General features: G+C 40.7%; 1 long non-coding RNA gene across 1 annotated transcript in view; it reads right to left on the reverse strand.

The window, feature by feature from the left end:
- LOC129438369 (uncharacterized) overlaps nucleotides 1-7600 on the reverse strand; it is a 54159-nt gene extending 46559 nt beyond the window's left edge. The window contains exons 1-2 of the long non-coding RNA XR_012367475.1: nucleotides 7486-7600; nucleotides 2525-2604 (exon numbers count right to left, since the gene is read on the reverse strand). This is a non-coding gene — a long non-coding RNA (uncharacterized lncRNA). The remainder of the gene's footprint in view (nucleotides 1-2524; nucleotides 2605-7485) is intronic.
- Nucleotides 7601-8128: the final 528 nt, after the last annotated feature.

Genomic DNA, 8128 nt, shown 5'->3' on the forward strand with positions numbered 1-8128 from the left:
AAATGTAACCGATCCACCATTGCAAACACAGTTTGGCAAACAACAAAGAACAGGAATCAAAGATTATGGTAACAAACATGCTCCAGAGCTTTCTGTTCTTGGAAGAAGTAAAAGTTAAAGAAGAAAAACGATAGTGTGTGTGCAAATGCTGTCTATTTCCTTTGTATAATTGTTAATAGTGGAGTGTCCTGTCTAAATATTTTCACGCGCATGCGCTGTTGTACGCGGACTGTACGCGCACTGTCCGCGCGGTCTCAAATTAGGGGGGTGCACGCGGACCCTCCTGATGACGAAAATGACGTCATGCGGACGGCGTGCATACGCGGAAGTCCCTAGTATACTTTCGGCTTAAAGGGGCCCTACCATCTTACTTCCCAATATTCCAGCCCAAATCATTACTCTGCCAGGCTTGCTTGAATATAGTGGCTATTCACCAACAATCCAGAATGACATTCATCTACATTATTCAGTGTATTATGGCATGTTAATGAATAAAACAGTGTGAAAATAGTCTTCATGTATTCTCACAGCAAATGTTTCATTTTTGCAAGTTTTGGTTTGGGAGAGAGGTAGAAATCCAGCTTTATGCATTGAAGGATCCCATATTAAAGAGGTTCTTGGGATTCCAGAGACACCAGCAGATTTAAATACATGTTTGCTTCTTAACTGTGGCTTTTATTGCTGCATTTTTCTAATATTTTCCAAAAAAAAATTTAAACCTTTATAAAGTGAAATCTTTCTGTACTGTAAATCACTCAATAATTTTATAATGGTTCAATTATTTTTTTTAGGTCTACCAAATATAAATTGTTATAGGAAATCATTTGCTTTTTTTGGGACTTTTCTGTCTTTAAAAATAATTTTTTCATACCCATTTTGCATAAGAACTACAACTTGCTTAATAATTTGGAACAGCATATTTTGTATATTTTTCAAAGTATTAAAGTATCTTTTGACATTTTTAATTCATTTAAAAATAATAACATCCACACTGTCATATAACTGTTGAGGGTAAAATTACATTCGTAAACTTACACAAAAATGGCATGTGCATAATAATTTGGAACGCTGTGTAAGACCCTTACCTATGCCTCGGTTGGGATCATTTAAGAGCATTGAAACTGAAATTTGGACCTTCAAACCGTTGAAATCCACTATATGGAGAAACCCAGGAATGTTTTTCACACAAAAAAATATTTTCAACTGAAGAAAGAAAGTAAATTATCAGGAAATGTTCTTATAAAAGTGGACTGATCATTTATTAACCATATGGATTCGTTTTTGGAGCTTTAAAAATGATCCAATGCTATTATAAAGCTAAAAGAGTCAGGATACTATTTAATATAACTCAGACTGTGTTTGGCTGAAATAAAAAAGTCATAAATGGCTTAAGGGTAGGGCTAATTTGTATTTTTGGGTGAACTATTCCTTCAAGAAGCCATTAACTCTGACCATATCCATTCTATTTCCTGGTTACTCCACCCCCCTTTCCCCCTTTTAGCCCTGAGGGTCCTTTCTGGTATCTTTCGGCCGATCAGCATGCCATTACGTCCGGCTTAGTAAAGCTGGGTGTTCTCTACACAACAGGATTGAATTTTATTGTGCATATCAAGTTAACAGCTTTCCTATGTGACTGAGGCATGTCATCTCTCAGCCTAGCCAATCAATCATCTTTATTCTTTTTTGGGGAAGCGATGAGAGAAAACCACCAAAGTCATTCCTCCATCTTTTTCTATTCAAGGTCTACATTCTCCCTTCTCTCTCCCCCCATTCTGGTCACTCGCCCACTTTTTCCTTCTCCTCCTCTGGTTCCTCTAGTGAAACCGTACAGGGAGCTTACTAATGAATCAAATGAGCTGTCGACACAGGAAAACCTCTGGACCAAACTGCTGGTATGCAATAATTAGTGTGTTTGGGGCCCGAAACGTGAGCGCTTGGGAGACACACACAGTCATGACACGTGAACGCACTCATTACTGCAGCAAAGGTCATTTGTTACAACTGTGCCTGGAACAATAGTTAAGAGTTTTTCAAGCACAGGTCATTACAAAGTGGCTGATTTTTCAAAGTCATTACGAAAGGGTATGAAGGGCTGTGATTTAAAATGTAGAAACACAATCTTGTGCAATGATAAGAAACAATAAAGCTAATTTATTTTTTTTCCCGCTTCCTCTGACAAGGAGCGCTTTCTGAAATGGATCTCTTCTGGTTTAAAGGGAGTTACATATCACATATTGGCAGACGTAGCAAAAGTCTTTCAGACTTTTTTTTAAGCATTTCGTGAAACATTTCATATCCCAGAAGCCTTTTCCCTTAGAACGGCTGCCGCTGATATAAATCAAATTTCTAATGCAAGTGGTCAATGTTCAGTTATTCCCGTCAGCAAGTTTTCATGGGAGCATTTATCAACCTTTACGATCTATCTTACCTCTCTGTGCGAGCCCATTGTCAAATTGTTTAATTTGTACATGCTTTTCTAAAGAATAGTTCATTCAAAAATGAAATTCTGTCATCGTTTACTCACCCCCATGTCGTTTTAACACCGCATGATCATATTTCTTCCATGAAACATGTAGATACCAGATAGGCAGAACGTCCAAGCATCTGTTTAATACGAAAAAATAAAGCAACTTATGATGCAGTAAAACAATTCTAACTCATGCACTACATTATCCAGCTTAGGACATGTAAATATTAAAATATTTATGATGTAAAAAAACATGCACTTCCATTAAATCAGGACAAGTATGCATTTTACAGATGCTTTATCTAAAGCAACTTTAAGTTATACATTACTATGCATGTAGACTGGGAATCGAACCCCTGACCTCTTCCAACTTAGCTACAGGAACAATAATGTCAGGCATCACTATTAAATTAAATTAAGTGCAATGCAATGCAAGACCCAATTAATTTAAAGTGTGTGTGTGTGTGTGGGGGGGGGGGGTTATCAGCAAATCTATCTCCACAAAGCAATTGTATAACTTGGAACAACACTAAAAAATGCTGGATAATTTTCAATCCAACATTGGGTCAAAAGAGATGAACCCAACCCGTTGGGTTAAATTAAACCAAAAATGGTTAATATTTGACTCAACAATGGGTTTAAAAGCAACCCAGAATTTTGGGTTGAAAAAACTCGCAAAGGTTAAATTATAACCCAAAATGCTAGAATCATCCCTCATTGACCCAACGTTGGGTTACTAAAAAATAATCCAGCATTTGTATGGCGCTTAGTAAAGTATATTTTTAAGAAAAAGATCCATAGACTATTCATTTTTGGATTTCAAAGGAGAAAATAAGTCCAAACTATATGGGGGTTAGCAAATGCCAACAGTTTCTTTTTTGGGAAAACAATTCCTATCCAACATACATAATGCAGAACATTTGTAGCCGCCTGTTACCTGTGCTGCTTTGGCTAATAGAACAACAATGCACACAGCCTACAGGACTGTTGAGTCGCAAGAGACGAGCCAGGGCCTTTGCCAAACGCACCAGAGTACCAATATTGACACTGCAGGCTGAATTTCTCCGGCATGTTTTGGAGCTGGTTTGAAGAGATGAAGCAGCCTGGCAACCATCGGGGTGAGCCCCATCTTTGAGGGCTGTCTCACAGACGGCATGTGACGTACCTCGGTGGCGTTGAGTATAATTAAAAGTGCACCGTAACTGGAGCGCATCCCGGCGGAAAATAAGGCCACAACTACAGCCACTGGAGGTGATGACGGCTCATGGCTACAAGGCGGGCGAGAGAGAGAAAGAGAGAGAGAGAAAGAGAGAGTGTTCTGTTCCTATCAGATTCTCCAAACAAACATAGTGCTGAACCTAGAGGCTTATATTTAAAAGGCTGACAGATGAGAGTAGGGAGAAAGGAGAGGGGGGGTGTAAATGATGAGATCCGCCTGTGAGGGTGAAAAAGGAATCTGATCAGGATATCCTTAAAGGAAACACACCAAGGGAAGAAACAGACAGCCTGTCTATTATTAGCGTCTTGATAACAAGGCAAGAAATAGCATCCACAGAAGAATCTGAGGGCGTTTGCCGAAAGTTCGGTGTGATTCCCTGCACCCCTCCTGAGGGCCTGAAACATTTTCAAAAGTTTTTGCAAAATGTGCCACTTTTCATTAGCAAAGTCTCAAGATCTAGAGTCAACATTCAAGGCTTTTAAACCAAAAATTAAACATGGGAGAAATTGTGTCTTTCTTCCAGATGAGGAACAATGCAACATCTCCACCCTTGCCCTGGTTCTTCCTCCCTTAAAACTGCCATACTACAAGGGGTCAAGCAACAGAGATGGAAGTCTTCCTGGTTGAAGCAAAAGAAAACAATCGTAGTGTCATCCTGAAATTTTCTTGTAATTTCAGCTTCCTCTGGCAAAAATGTCAACAGGCCGTCTTCCTTTGCCTTGAAACCAAGTTTAAATGAACTTCAAGCTCACCCCCATTCGTTCCAGATGTGCGTTAATACACGTAGGCCATTTCGTAATGCCATTATCATGTTAACCCCTGTCCGCTTTGTGAAAGATTCAAGCGACTTCCTGCCCCCTTAAAAACTTCCTTAAGGAAAAACAACTTAAAATGCAACATATGGTGTTTTCTAAATTGCAAACCCATCTTCAAAAGAGTTTGCTAGAGGACCTCAGCATTACCGCAAGGTCTGACGCCAGTACATTTAGCAACACACGGTTGCTAGCAGTAAAAAAAGTGTCCCTTGACCTTTTGAAACAGGTGATGAAACAAAAACTTTCGTTTTCTTCTTTGGACCTACCTCTCTTTTCTCTGTCTCACAGAGGAGAGTATTGTTGCCAAACGCCCCCACGTTTGGCAGATGAATTGCAGCCATCCACTGAGATCGTATGTTTGTGCATGTGTGCGCTTTCAAATAGTGTCGATACTCTGAGATCTGGCACATCACCTGTTGCCGTATGTTTGCTGCGCTGCCGAGGGGAACCATTGCTTGGCCAGTGTTTATGTTTGTATCGTTTTCCAGTCCCCGAAACAGACGGCCATTGCCTTCTCCAGAGAAAATGCAAGCCGACACAAAGCCAAACGAGAGCAGACTGAAGCCATACCAACAAAATTGCATGCAAAAACCTGACAATAAAGTCTAAAAACTAAAATTGAATAAAAATTAAGGTTGCAGCTTTAGATATACAGTACAAGTATCAAGAAGGTGCATGGGTTAAAATTGTCAGCATTTGCCTTTTCTAAAGGTAAGCTGTGAATGCCCACATGTTGTCTATATGTACTGACTTAAACTGGGTTTCAAATACCGTACACGTAAGCTGTTGAGATCACTGTGAATGACATCTACCAAGACTGCTGGTAAGCTCAGACTACTTCGGTCTTCCCTGAGCACCTAAATATCCAATATCACACTTTCGCTCTGTAGCTTTCTTTTTGTGCTCTTTAGTGAGGCTTTGGCTCCGGAGCTCTTAAGGCCTCGTGTAAACCCCCTGTCAAATCCACCTTATGTGCTGGGCCAGCCTGACAAATAAGAGATGGCCGCTCACATTTTTAATTTAGGAGACTGATGAAAAATTCACAGCAGCAACATGAGACCCCGGTATAAAAACAATTCACCCGTAACCCCCCACCCCAGCCTCGACCGTGTCTCTTTTTCTCTGTATCTAACCAACATCATGTCAACCCAAATCCCTTCACACATCTAGAATGACTCAGGCTGCTAAAAACAGTTGGTTGGCTACCTGTGCCAAAACTTGAAGACTATGGCTGCATCCAAAACCGCATACTCCCATACTATATGGTAAGAGAAAAGCAGTAGGCGAGGTAAGTAGTATGTCCGAATTCATAGTATTCCAAAAACAGGAGAAGTACCCAGATGTCCTACTACTTCCAGCAAGATCCCAAAGTGCTCATACGATGGACCCTTTACTATCCCATGAGAGGAGTCATCCAATGAAGAAGTAGACAGAGGGGCATTGTTATATTCAAAAATGTCCAAAAGTGGTACCACAGCTCTATTCAAATGCAAATACATATATTAAACAGCTGTCCCTTGTGGTAGTTTATTGTCCTTCCACTTAAAGACTAACTTCTTTTTATAATGACGTATGCCACGTGATGTATCAACAAGGCGGATGTAGTGCCTAGTACGACATAGTGCCTACTGTTTTAACGGTCGATGAGTAGGTACACTGTCACAGTATGCGATTTCGAAAGCAGCCTATTGTATGTGTGGACCCTCTACTTTTACAACTCTACTTGTGTTGCTCGTTTTCGGCAAATGATTCACCTATTTCTATTCACAATCTACGGCGAAGCAACACAATCTACTATTTAAAGGATTATAACCAAAAGAGAAAGGGGAACTGAGACCACAAGCTTGCCTTTTTTTAGAGTTTAGAGTTGGATGTTTGTTTTTAACGATTTCGTTTTTCAGGGTGCAGAAAACTGCAGGATTCTTTTGTAGCTTTGCAGCTGTTTCAAAGGTGGAGCATCTTCAAGCCCTCAACACGTTGCGCTCCAACCAGCTGTTCTTCATCAATTTTTCTCCTTATCGCAGCTGCGAATGTGAATAATCCATGATTTCGCCTGTCGAACAGGCGGGACTTTTGCACTCTCTTTCATTCCATCCTCTCACTGCTTGTCCCCAGGACAGATTTTCATCAGGCCTGCTCAATGTTTAACATGACAGGGTTCCATGGACATCACATGGAGGGGCTGCAGCGAGGCGACTGGTTGAGCTTGATGGGGTCGGGCTGTGAGTCACGGCCCCTCGAGCACTCGTACAGCACCTATCAAAGGCAAGATTGGGATTGTGGCAGATGAAAATGTTTACCTTAGTCCACACGTCTGGCCACCCACCCCATCTTTCTGCTGTATCTTTGTTTCTTAGGATGATTTGATGTTTTGGCTGTGTGCCACGGTCTGTAGAGTTAGGGAGCAAGAACTAATATCCAAGAAAATCTTTTATTTTGCAATGAAAGTCATTGATTCCTGTGGCAATCCTGGAGAGTCTTACGGTTAAGCTGAGCAGAACAGCGGTTAAAAGAATGGAACCGAGAGATGTAGAGAGAGACCCTAATAATGGCCAGGCCATGGTTAGACGCAAGATTAAAAGTGACAGTGGACAAGTCATCCATTATTTATAGCCCCCGAGCCCAGAGTATTTATTTTTCAGCGGGCGTGAACAGTGAAACACCGTGGCACAAAACAAGCAGCAAGTCAAGCCCCATTCCTATGAGTGTCAGCTTGCCATGGCCCCACTATGTTTGCAATGACCGTACATGGGAAACAATGTCACTGCTGTGCTTATTCCTCAATCAGAGAGCCAGGGGCAAAAGCCCTAAAACCCAGAGGTTACAACAGACTCAGTGGCTGCTTAGAAACACCTTTGAGCATTAGAAAACACAAGGAAAACACAACACTTTTTAAGACATCTGCACATTTTGCTTTTGGGTATGTACTGCATGGGATAGTTAGGGGTATTTTGAAAACATGTTATTAATAAAGAACAACTTACCTCTGTTTATTTGTCAGATTTACACCTTATCTTTAATTAAATCTGCCAGGGCCTTCAGAACGAGCAGTGCAGGCGCCTTCAGCAGTTGGCGTCACCAGGGCCTTCTAAAAGGCCTACAATGACATACCTCAAAATGTATACATATCTGCACCTAATGCAACATATTAGGATCTAAGGGTAATGCCTCAGTTATGTGTGATGATTATTCCACATACATTGTTATCCAACTGTGTTTCTCTTGGAAATAACAGTATCACTGACCTTACAGCCGATTGGTCAGTGGCGTGAAAAAACATAATGACTTCAGGCTGCACCTCTTTTAATTTAGCTTGCCTCAAGCTGTCGTGCCATGCCATGGTTCGGTTCTAGTTTAAGGAAACATAATAATGTTTTCACTTCATGCATAAGAAACCAAACCAAAAATACAGCAAACAACTTGAAGAGTCATCTATAAAATATAATAACAATATTTAGCCGTGTTCCTCAGGACAAACACAATAATTAGAAAGTATATTAACCGCAAATTTCTTTTAAGGTTTATCTATACCGCTTTTTGTCCATGTTTGGTTAGGTAATTAAGAAGCCATGAGGCAGGTTGGGAATTCCCAGATGTGGATGCTACTGCTGTGCCCTCCAGCATTCT

Source organism: Misgurnus anguillicaudatus, chromosome 24 (assembly GCF_027580225.2).
Source record: "Misgurnus anguillicaudatus chromosome 24, ASM2758022v2, whole genome shotgun sequence".
NCBI lineage: Eukaryota > Metazoa > Chordata > Actinopteri > Cypriniformes > Cobitidae > Misgurnus > Misgurnus anguillicaudatus.